Raw genomic sequence first — 12,723 nt, 5'->3', positions numbered from 1 at the left:
TGGGACATAAGAAATAATTGAAGTTTTAGGGAAAAAACATTTATTTTGTTGTTAGGAATTACCTTCCAAACTGTCAATTCGATTTAGAAAGTCTCTAGTGCTTCTACAAAAAACACAAGCTACAGTTTGTACAAATTTAGAAGTGACATCCCTCAGAATTAACTATAAACAACTCACCAGCCCTGGAGGTTTTGCCTCTTTGCCAAGCTTGCTAGGTGAGTTTGCTAAACACAGTGCATTAACAAATACTCAATTATGATTGCTGTGGGTTGCCAAACTGTGTCCTTAAGCTATCATTTAACATTCTGTATTTATTTATTTATTTATTTATTTATTTATTTTTTAAAGATTTTATTTTATTTATTTGACAGAGAGATCACAAGCAGGCAGAGAGGCAGGCAGAGAGAGAGGAGGAAGCAGGCTCCCTGCTGAGCAGAGAGCCCGATGCGGGGCTCGATCCCAGGACTCTGAGATCATGACCTGAGCCGAAGGCAGCGGCTTAACCCACTGAGTCACCCAGGCGCCCCGAACGTTCTGTATTTAGATAAAGTTTTACTTTTCCATAAAAAAGAATCTTTTTAGTTCATTTTTTGGATTGTAAAGTCACAGAAACAAGAGAAAACAGTGTTCAGTTCTTCTTGCCTCCAAAACCATTGGAGTTGTTCTTACTTTCCTGCCTATGAATTTGAGGCAAGCAAGGTGTTATGGGCTCAACTGTGTCTTCTCCAAATTCTTAGATTGAAGTCCTAATCTTTTTAATATCTCAGAATGTAACTGGATTGTCTCTTGAAATGAGGTCTTCAAAGAGGCAATTGAGATCTCTAAAGATCCTAAGAACCGTACAGAAGATCCCCACCTAGTCTGCCTGGTGTCCTTATAAGAAGAACATGCATGTATAAAAAAGACAGACCATGTAAGGACATAGTAAGAAGGTGGCCAATGCAAGCCAAAGAGAGAGACCTCAGGGGAAATTAACTCTATGACATCTTGATCTTGGACATTTAACCTCCAGAACTATGAGAAAATAAACTTCTTTTGTCTAAGCCATGCAGTCTGTGGCACTTTGTTATGGCAGCCCCGCAAAGTAATACACAGAATAATCACCCCTTCCGTTCAGTCTCTGCAGTAATAAATGAAAACCCCTGCCAGAGCTCACTTTTTCTAGTGGCCTTAAAGGCCTGGACAAGACAAGAATGTATCTACTGAAGTCTTGACAAAAACAAAACAAAACAAAACAAACAAGCAAAACACACTAGAGGAATCCTTTATTTTCTTAAGAATGCAGAGGGCACCTGTGTATTTCTTTTTTTAAAGATTTTATTTATTTGTCAGAGAGAGAGGGAGAGAGAGCAAGCACAGGCAGAGAGAATGGCAGGCAGAGGCAGAGGGAGAAGCAGGCTCCTGCTGAGCAAGAAGCCCGATGCGGGACTCGATCTCAGGACGCTGGAATCATGACCTGAGCCGAAGGCAGCTACTTAACCAACTGAGCCACCCAGGCATCCCACCTGTGTATTTTTTGTATGTGAGCATTTTGTTGGTTTTTGTTTCTTTGTTGTATAGCATATATAATTGATCCAATAATGTCAACTGCTTTAAAAACCACTCATGTCTTAGAAATAAATTTGGAATGAATCAAAGGTAGATGAGAAATATGAATTCATATTTTTTATTCTACTTCAAAATGCAAATTTTCAACTTTTTAGGAAAATGGATAATGTACTGAGAAAAAGGTACTTTTTTTCATGACCCTTCTCAAGCTACCAATAGGTTATTCTCAATTGCCAAAGGTCCCTGTCTGTGTCTAGATTATCATTAGTAAATAGTTGTGAGGATTACAGAAAGGATGATATTGCTGTATTGAAGTATATTTAATGGCTTCCATAGAAATCAAGAAAGACACAAAACACTGAATCTGAAAATTATTATTATTATTTTTTAAAGATTTTATTTATTCACTTGACAGACAGAGATCACAAGTAGGCAGAGAGGCAGGCAGAGAGAGAGGAAGGGAAGCAGGCTCCCCACTGAGCAGAGAGCCCGATGCGGGGCTCGATCCCAGGATCCTGAGATCATGACCTGAGCCGAAGGCAGAGGCTTTAACCTCCTGAGCCACCCAGGTGCCCCATGATTCTGAAAATTATTAATCTGAGAAGTAGAGTAGACTTTAAAAAACTAAAGACTAGGGGCACCTGGGTGGCTCAGTGGGTTAAAGCCTCTGCCTTCAGCTCGGGTCATGATCCCAGGGTCCTGGGATCGAGCCCCACATTGGGCTATCTGCTCCGCGGGGAGCCTGCTTCCTCCTCTCTCTCTTTCTGCCTGCCTCTCTGCCTACTTGAGATCTCTGTCTGTCAAATAAATAAAATAAAAAATCTTCAAAAAAAACTAGAGAATAAAAACCCAGTAAAATATTGTACTTGCTTCATGCATCTAATTTTTATTGCAAATATTTTATGAAATAGGAAATATTTTATTTTCTGTATTTTAAAAAATACATCTCACAGGGTGGCTGTTCCTCACCTAGCTCTTCCTGTAGCAGTTTATTTTGTTCCCTATTGTCTTTTCTCTCTGCTTATCAGCAATAATGTTAAAAATAAACAAGCTCATTAGAAATTACAGTGCTGTCACAGATATTTGAAGAACAAAGGTGGGAGATCGTGTTCTCTTCTTTGGAGATTCCAGAAGAAGTTTACAAAGTTAACTAAGTTAACTACCATAAAACATTTCTAAAAATATATATAAAAGAGGATCTAAATTTCCTATTTTGTTACTTGACTTGTTAAAACTGTTTCCAAGCCCATTCTCATTTTTCACTTTAGATCTGCTCTATCAACTTACTCCTGACCATGTGCATTTTTTTTTATTATTTATTTTTCAGAGAGAGAGGGAGAGAGAGCAAGCACAGGCAGACAGAATGGCAGGCAGAGGCAGAGGGAGAAGCAGGCTCCCCGCCAAGCAAGGAGCCTGATGTGGGACTCGATCCCAGGACGCTGGGATCATGACCTGAGCCGAAGGCAGCTGCTTAACCAACTGAGCCACCCAGGCGTCCCGACCATGCGCATTTTACATATCCCCTAGGCAAATCAAAGCCAGTGTGTTTAAAATCCAATTAATTATCTTGCCCCCAACCTGTTAATCAACATCTTCTTTCCTCAGTGAGTGGTACCACCTGCTAGTTCCTTGCCCAAGCTCTCACTTCCTATCAGTTTCTCGTCTCCTATGACCCTTCCACACATTTCTAGTCTCTCATGGTCCCAATTATGTTGCCTGCATTTTTCAGTCCCCCTGGCGTCTGTCCAAGGAAAGCCATCACCTCCTACCTGGCTACTGAAGTAAGTGCCTTTGGGTCATCTTCTCCAGTTGATTTTCCTCATTGCCCTCAGTTTGACATTTCTAAAATACCAGTCTGTTTATATCCAAAACCGTTCACTGGCTACCAACTGCTCTTGACAGTTGGTCTTATTTCTGGACACCTTCCTATTCCAGAAAATGCCCGTAGTCCTTTTCTTTTAAGATTTTATTTATTCACGAAAGAGAGAGAGGCAGAGGGAGAGGGATGAGTAGGCTCCCCATGGAGCAGGGTGTCCAATGTGGGACTCAATCCCAGGACCCCAGGATCATGACCTGAGCCAAAGGCTGTCACTTAACCGACTGAGCCACTCAGGTGCCCCCATAGTCCTTTCTGAAGAAATGAACATGATAGTCTCTCTCACCTGTATTCCTATGTGCACTTTGGATCTCAGGTTCTATGTGATTTCTTCTGGGAAACCTCCCAACTACCCTCAGTCCCAATTAAGGGCTCTTCTTAGGCGTTGTCACAAAGACATATGTTTTATTCATGCATATTAACCCTATTTTAGCACTTTTCATACTACATTGCAAATGGCTTAACTTGGTCATGTCATTTACCAGTTTGAAGATGCCAGAAGACCAAGGCAGTTTTTTTTTTTTTTTTAAGATTTTATTTATTTATTTGACAGAGCTCACAAGTAGACAGAGAGGCAGGCAGAGAGAGATAGGAGGAAAGCAGGCTCCCTGCTGAGCAGAGAGCCAAGGCAGTTTTTATGTTGTTCATTGTTGTATGTGCACACAGCCTGGCATATAATAGGTAATTAATAGGTATTTATTAAATGAAAAGATAAAAAGTAATCAGTAAACAGAGATTAAACTATTTCTGATGGACCTTTTATTCTGACTTCTTGTTTGAATATTTTAATAAAATAAGTGATCACTCAAATGTAGCTGAAAAATCCAGAAGTAACTTTAGGTGAATTCCTCGTACAATTCTCAAGGACAGTATAATGATAGGGAAGGAGAGTTAAACGGTACAGATTCCAAATGGATCCGAACGTTGACTCATTAGACCATTTCTGTTACTTAATAATAGAGCAAGTAAATAAGTGCCATGACTCACTGTTCTTCTCAAGTGTAATATATTTTTCCCAGTGGTTTCTAATTACTAAAGAGAAGTCAAGCCTTTTTCCCAGACTGTATGTATAGAAAGTGAAGGATAATTTAAATGTCTTGAAAAAATGGGAAAGAGATTTTTAAATGAATTGATGATAAGGATATATACACCTCTTGGTTTTTCTGTCCAAGAACAGTTGGGACTACTCCAAAGGAGTAAGAGGTTACTATCTGAGGGAAAGATCAAGCTGGAGGCAAGAGTTCCTTTACCCTTTATTGCTTTGACATTTATATGTTGGTCCAGTATTTTAGGACAGTCTTTGTACATTGCACAGCTGTGTCTAGCGCAGGGGAGACTTGCCAGCATTAATGATAATCAGCAGCACAAGGCGTTCTGCTGACCGCACCTAATTCTTTTACACTGATTAAATATTTAAGAACAGAAAGGTTCTGCATTTAAAAACACAGTAAACCATGCCAGTCCAAATCAAAAATTTTAAATTGTCATATATCTCCAAGACTTTACACTCATCATTCACCATTAAAATGATAAAATTTTCCTAAACTGAAGTGAGTTTTTAGATGCTGCCATTAAGAATGTCTAAAGTGGAAAGAACTTCAGGCCAACCTTTCCTTCTTTCAGCCTTTATTCCCAAAGGACGCAATGAATATTGTGTGGGGCGTCAAAAACTAAAAGTAGTAAAAACTACGCTTTGAAGTGTACTAGCAGGATCCAATGTCTCAACAGACCAAATGGGTGTGTACCTGCAGAGAAACCTGTACTCCTTTAACTCTTCCTAGAAGAAATTAAGGTACAGATGGACTTCTCTGGAAAAGGCTCTGTGCCTTGGTAATTTTTTTTTTTAAAGATTTTTATTTATTTGACAGACAGATCACAAGTAGGCAGAGAGGCAGGCAGAGAGAGAGAGGAGGAAGCAGGCTCCCCACTGAGCAGAGAGCCCGATGTGGGGCTCAATCCCAGGACCCTGGGATCATGACCTGAGCCGAAGTGTGCCTTGGTAATTTTTATGCCTACTTTGTGGAGCCTACCCAGCCCTACCCATATATCTTGCTTCTACCACTGCCAATGTCTTGGAACACAAACCGTGGAGAAATTGCATAGTTGACTTTGTTCATCTACTTTCCTAATAATGATTTATTCAGTTTTTCTATTTTATCTTGCTTTATCCTATCTTAAAAATTAGTATAACTATTTTAATATTTGATTTTAAATTATCTTTATAAGAGTACACTGAGCAAAACATGGTTCTTTAAAAAAAATTATTTCATTAAAGTTATCACCAAGATGTCATCAGGACATTAAAAGGTAGAAAAACTTGAGAAGCAGTCTTTATTCTTGTTATTTAGTAAAAGGAACTTATTTCTAATGTCTGTCATTACAAAATTCAGTTCATGATTACTACTGTCCAACTTCTATTCAGCATACTATTGGAAGTCCTATCCACAGCAATCAGACAAGAAAAAGAAATTAGAAGCATCCATATTGGTAAGGAAGAAGTTCAACTGTCACTATCTGCAAATGACATGATACTATACATAGAAAACTCTAAAGACTCCACCAAAAAACTTTCTGCAGTAATAAATGCATTCAGTAAAATAGTAGGATACAAAATTATTACCCAACAATTGATATTTACATATACCAGTAACAAAGTAGTAGAAAAAGAAATTAATGATTCTATTTACAGTTACACCAAAAATAATTAAATACTTAGGAATAAACTTAACCAAAAATGTGAAAGACCTGTACTCTGAAAACTGTAAAACACTGAGAAAAAAAATTAAACACACAAACGGAGAGATATTCCATGTTTGTATATTAGAAGACTTAATATTACTACAATGCCCATATTACCCAAAGCAGTCCACAGGTTCAATATTATTTTATTTATTTAATTTTTTTAATTTTAAATTTTAAAATTTAAATTTAATTTAATTTAATTAATTTTTAATTAAGTCCTTACCAAAATACCAACAGCATCTTTCACAAACCAGAACAAATAATGCTAAAATTTGTATGGAACCACAAAAGACCCCAAATAGCCAAAGTAATCTTGAGAAAGAAAAACAAATCTGGAGGTACTGCAGTGCCTATAGTAAAGCAGTATGGCACTGGCATAAAAAGAGACACATAGATCAATGGAACAGAATAGAGAGCTCAGAAATAAACCCTCAATTAAATGTATCAATTCACCTATGACAAAGGAGACAAGATATATACTGGGGAAAAGACAGTCTCTTCAATCAACTGTTCTGGGAAAGCTGGACAGTTACATGCAAAAGAATAAAACCAGACCACTTTCTAACATCATACACAAAAATAAACTTAAAATGGATTAAAGGCCTACATGTGAGACCTGGAATCCATAAAAATCCTAGAAGAGAACACAGGCAGTAAATTCTCTGACAATCGCTATAGCAACATTTTTCTAGATATATCTCCTAAGGTAAGGGAAACTAAAGCAAAAAAAAAAAAAAAAACTATTGGAACAACATCAAAATAAACACTTTGTATAGCACAGGAAACCATGAGTAAAACAGAAAGGAAACATACTGAATGTACAGGGTTATTTGCAAATGATATATCCTATAAGATGTTAATATCCAAAATCTATAAAGAATTTCTAGAAGTCAACACCAATCAATCAGCCAATCAATAAACACACACACACACACCCCTTGATTAAAAAATGGACAGAGGTTTTTAAACAGGCATTTTCCCAAAGAAGATACATAGATGGCCAGCAGACACATGAAAAGATGCTCAATGTCAGTAATTATCAGGGAAACAGAAATCAAAACCACAATGAGATGTGACCTTATACCTGTCAGAATAGCTAAAATCAAAAAGAAAAGAAATAGCAAACACTGGGGAGAATGTGGAGGAAAAGGAATGCTTGTACACTGTTGGTGAGAATGTAAATTGGTACAGCCACTGTGGAAAACAGTATGGAGGTTTCTAAAAAAAATTAAAAATAGAAATATTGTGTGATTCAATACTTCTACTGGGTATTTGCCAAAAGAAAGTGAAAACACTAATTTGAAAGGATATATGCACACCTTTGTTTATGGCAGCATTTTGTACAATAGTCAAGACACAGAAGCATCCTAATACATCATCAGTAGATGAATGGAGAAGGAAGATGTACACACACACACACACATGCACACACACACACACACACACACACACACACACAGTGAAATCTTATACTGCCATAAGAAAAAGACAAGATCTTGCCATTTACAACAGCATGGAGGACCTGGAAGGTATTGTGCTAAGTGAACTAAGTCAGAGTGAAAGAGACACATACCATATGATTTTACCCATATGTGGAATTTATTAAAAAAAAAAAAGACTACTGATGTGAATAAACAAACAAAGTGGAATCAGACCTGTAAACACAGGGAACAAACCGATGGTTGCCAGAGGTGATAGTGGTGGGGGATGGACTAAAGTGGTAAAGGGGAGCAGGGGGTACAAGCTTCCTGGTTATGAAATGAGTAAGTCATGGGAATAAAAGGCACAGCACAGAGAATACAGTTACTGATATTGTAATACTGATGGATGGTGACATATGGGAGCTACACTTATGGTGACCATAAGTATAATGTTTAAACTTTTTGAGCCAGTATATTTGTACACCTGAAACTAATGTAACATAGTGTGCCAACTACACTCCAAAAAAAACAAACTAAAAAAGATAACTATGGCCAAAACTCCCTGAGGAGAATGACCTTGAGAGGACACACAGATTGGGCACAGGACAATCAAAAGAAGAGAATAATTTTGTCATTCATTTAGTCTCACCTACACTAACAGGGTTTCTTTGGCAATCTGACTACATCCTTAGTAAAAAGCAAAAAGGCTCATGTTTAAATGTTTCTGACTCTAATACATTTTAGGGTGTTCTGTGGTTCAAAGAAGTGATTTTTCTACTTTTTTAAAAAATTTATTTGAGAGAGAGAGAGAGCAAGCACCTGAGCAGGGGGAGGGGCAGAGGTAGAGGAGGAGAGGGAATCTTAAGCAAACTCCCCCAGTGAATGCAGAGCCTGATGTGGGACTTGATCCCAGGATCCTGAGATCATGACTTGAGCTAAAATCAAGAGTCAGATGCTCAACCAACTGGGCCACCCCAGTGCCTGAAACATTTTATTTGTTTAATCATGGCCCACTTTAGTGATGGAGGATAGTGGGAACTAAAAGTTCTAGTCCATCTACACAATTCATTCCTCCTTTTAGACTAAATAATGCGGGCGCCTGGGTGGCTCAGTGGGTTAAGCCTCTGCCTTCAGCTCAGGTCATGGTCTCAGGGTCCTGGGATCAAGGCCCGCATTGGGCTCTCTGCTCAGCGGGGAGCCTGCTTCCTCCTCTCTCTCTGCCTACTTGTGATCTCTCTCTCCCTGTGTCAAATAAATAAATAAAATCTTAAAAAAAAATAGACTAAATAACGCATGGATAACAAAGGAAAAAAATCAATATTCAGCATAAGCTTATACAAGTGTACTATTAAATACCCTCTAAGCAAAAAAAAAAAAAAATATATATATATATATCACTTATTTTGATAGTATGTTGACACTCACTCATCCGTACAAATTCAATTAGTACATCTACCAAAAATGTGCATGTTATTAGCCATAGGTGAATGTAGGTTGAGGCGGTAGTATGTGGGTTGTACACATCTTCTCTAGCATCATAACATGGATGATTCTTATTTAAACCTTAATATACACATATTTTAACAATTAGCTATTTGAAATATAAGCCAAAATTACCATTAATGCAAATATTCATTAACAAATGTAACCAAATTATCTTCAACCACATGATCCTCAATAACCAAAAAATGTTTAGTAAATTAAATTGAGAACAATAAAGCAAAACCAACAGTAATTTATAAGTATGAAGTGAAAAAAGCAACAATTAAAAATAAAAAATAAACCACAAGATTAACGAAGTTCTGAGAACAAAGCATTCTGATTGTTTTCAAGCCTATTACTAGCTTTCCAGTATTTTGAGCACTGAAGCAACTGACTACTTATAAAGTACCACATTTCTTAAATTCTATGACGTGCTGAGTTGTTTATGATCTTCAAATATTAGTAATCCATAATAACTCACTTATTATTCAACTCGTGGAAAATCTTGGTTCTATGTAAAGGTGAATATATATGGGATTGTACTTTTTTTGGTAATAAATGAAGGAAAGGATTTGCATTTGGGGATCATTTGGAAGCCCACCAGAAGTCCTTTCCAGAAGCACTTAGAGATGTGGGCCATTCATTCTTTGGGAAACAGCTATTACCTCCTGTGGTGTGAGTTGAAAGGCTGATGAACTGCTGAGACCCAGAGTCAGGCCTATTGAAGGATGTCATCCTTCAAGGACTGGGATGCTGCTGAGAGATTCCAGTCTTTCATGGACTTTGAGCCAGATGGCCTCCAAGTCTCCCACTGACCTTGGATGTCCCCATTTATGACTGACGAGGAGATGCTGACACGTGTTTCTGCTAAGAGTTTCAGCTACACGTGTTGTTTCAAAGACAATACTCTTTATGTTCTAGAGAGAGATAGCACTAATATGATTTGCTGGTTTCTGGGCTGTATCTCCAAACTGATACTCTGATGCCAATGAGAGTTTTTATATTCATTGTAAATTGGGAATGAGTTTTAGTGGATAAAACAGAAGTAAGGGCTGTTAGCAATCCCTTCCAAGTAAACTAATAGTTTTTAGTCAATCCTCCTCCACAAGGCTTTTCAAACTAATAGTTAATAAAGGTGCTTTAATTTTTAGTTTGATGACCATACCAAAATCTGGTCAAAGAGCTGGATGGCTCTGTTGTGTTCCTGTCAAGATATTCAGATTATCTTTTTTTTTTTTTTCCAGAGAATGCACACGGAGGTGGGGGGAGAGGCAGAGGGAGAAAGAGAATCTTAAGCAGGCTCTGCGCTTGGAGCTTGATCTCATGATCCTGAGGACATGACCTGAGCCAAAATCAAGAGTTGGACGCTTATCTGACTGAGCCACCCAGGCGCCCCAAATTATCTAGATTATCTTAAAGAGCACCTCATGTGCTTGAAAAACTACCAAACTTGCCCTTTCCATATTAAAACCTTTTCATGAGAACTTTCATTGTTTCTCTTGAAATGAGGTTTGGCTTCAAAGATTTGGCATTAACGTAACTTCATTTATCTTAACATGAGTGGTGAAAAAAATAGGCTATTTTGTAAGGACCTCTGTGACTTCCTGAACATTCTCTTTTCCAGGAGGACATGACCCTGAGTGGAGGACAGTGTCTCCCATGAGGCAGGAGGAAAGAAGGCAGGTGAGTGATATGGTTAAAACTCATTCTACAGAGCACACAAGGCTTCTGTCTCCATGGGTCACAATAGATTTTTTAACACAGACTTTGATTTCATCTCGATCTGTCTAGGACAATGTTGAAATTAAATGGTATCCAAAGTTCTAGGCAACAGTATCTTTGTCCTTGGGTCTGTGAAATTCCACAAGAAAAGTGCTCAGAAAGAGTTGCAAGAAGTGAAGGATTTAGGGAGTTTAGGAATTATTCAAACAAAACCAGTTAAATTTATAGGAATCCCCAATGAGGAAAGCATTAAGAAAGGGAGTTTTGAAATGAAAATTTTCCACATTATTTCAGAGGTCCTGCTTCCTGACTGAATGTTGCTTGTGTTTGCTTTTATAAATAATATTTCCTCCAACTGGCACCCTTAAATAGGATCCATTCAGATAAATTTCATGGGGCATTGAGCAATTCCGGTACCTTTCTCAATCAAAACTAAAGGTTATGTTATTCTCCTTATCCTTTCCTTTTGAGTGGCTACAAAGGAAGTTATTGATATTATTGTTAATGTTTCAAAGAAAACTAGAGCTGTGAGTTATTTTCTTATGTGAAGCAGGGCTCCAGCCTTGGAAATGTCCTTGAAGAAAGGCTTTTTTAGGTGTTACTACTCTTTCTCACAGGGCAAAGGGTGGTAATAGCAGTCTTTAGTTTTCCACTAGTTTGCTGTCCTTTCTTTGCTAAGTGTGCTGCTCATGGTTAGGAATCTCATTCTTGCATGGAGGTACACACAGCTAGTGTGACAATTTGGTTGGCCTGGTGTGCTGGGAGGCACAAGGAGGAAGCATTCAGGAAATGCCCATGATTTCCATCAACAAAGAAAAAATTGGCTAGTTGGCAACTGAGGGTCAAATTAATAATGATTCTTTTGTGTGGGCACAGTTGGAACAAAATGCCTTTCACCAATTTTAATAAAACCTCTGAAACATGATTGTAAAGGGGCATTGGGGAAAATCTTGTGACCTCTTTGGAACATATAAGAAGGACTCTCAAGATGACCTTAGAGTTCAGAGAAGGAATGGAGCTCTGGGGATGGCTCTTTCCAATGAGAGCAAACCTATATGCTCATTGACTGTTTTAGAAGAAAGGAAGAGACGTCAAGAGAAAAAAAAAATAGAGGGCACCTGGGTGGCTCAGTCCTTAACTGTCTGCCTTTGGCCCGGGTCAGGATTCCAGGGTCCTGGGATAGAGCCCCATATCGGGTTCCCTGCTCAGCAGGGAGCCTGCTTCTCCTTCTCCAGCTCCCCTGTGCTTTTGTTCCCTCTCTTGCTATCTTTCTTTGTCATAAATAAATAAAATCTTAAAAACAAAAGAAAAAAGTAAAATTTATTGGGTAGCATGGGAGACAGAGTTGGACTCATATAACCCTGTGCCCTTTAGCCCATGGGGTGGAAAGAGGCTAGTGTACTAGTATATCTTCAGTGTGGGATTGAGAAATTGGGGAAATAAGTACAGAGAGGAGAAGACTATGTTAGGGAATACTAAAATGTGAATTTCACTGCTAAGGTGGCATAATGGAGACTTCTGGATTATCCCAAGGGCATACTGGCACTCAGTAATAAAAAAACAAAGGGACTCTTTCTGCCCAAAGACCTGGACAGATGGTAGGGGAAAGAGGTGTGGTTGCAAACAGCCCAAGGCTTTTTAGTATCAACTGTACCCACAGGCTTGAAAAGACTGACGTTACCCATACAAAATGTGGGAGAGACACCTGTATGATCAGATTACCATCTGTACTATTGCTGTTAATAACTACTCAGAGGATGAGTACAAACCAACCAAACACCATAATAGCCACCTTTAGGGGAGGGCAGGCATGCCTGGATTTTTCTATGGCCATGCAGAGCTGATAGGCAAGGGATTTTGCTGGTTTGGGGAACTTCTTGAGGAGCCTGGAGGGGCAATGGTTCCTATCCTGGAAATTTTGCCTTCAGGCCT

General features: G+C 38.5%; 1 protein-coding gene and 1 long non-coding RNA gene across 5 annotated transcripts in view; one reads left to right on the top strand and one right to left on the bottom strand.

Annotated features, from left to right (window-relative positions):
* The window catches only part of CCDC192 (coiled-coil domain containing 192), a 204,915-nt gene that overhangs the window by 104,590 nt on the left and 87,602 nt on the right, over nt 1-12,723 (bottom strand). The gene's annotated exons all lie outside the window — the stretch shown is intronic.
* Nucleotides 1-12,723, top strand: part of LOC125099702 (uncharacterized) — a 268,859-nt gene that overhangs the window by 251,820 nt on the left and 4,316 nt on the right. The window contains exon 6 of the long non-coding RNA XR_007127328.1: nt 10,694-10,752. This is a non-coding gene — a long non-coding RNA (uncharacterized LOC125099702). The remainder of the gene's footprint in view (nt 1-10,693; nt 10,753-12,723) is intronic.

Source organism: Lutra lutra, chromosome 5 (genome assembly GCF_902655055.1).
Source record: "Lutra lutra chromosome 5, mLutLut1.2, whole genome shotgun sequence".
NCBI lineage: Eukaryota > Metazoa > Chordata > Mammalia > Carnivora > Mustelidae > Lutra > Lutra lutra.
The sequence above is the reverse complement of the archived record's forward strand: the minus strand, read 5'-3'. Positions and strand labels throughout refer to the sequence as shown.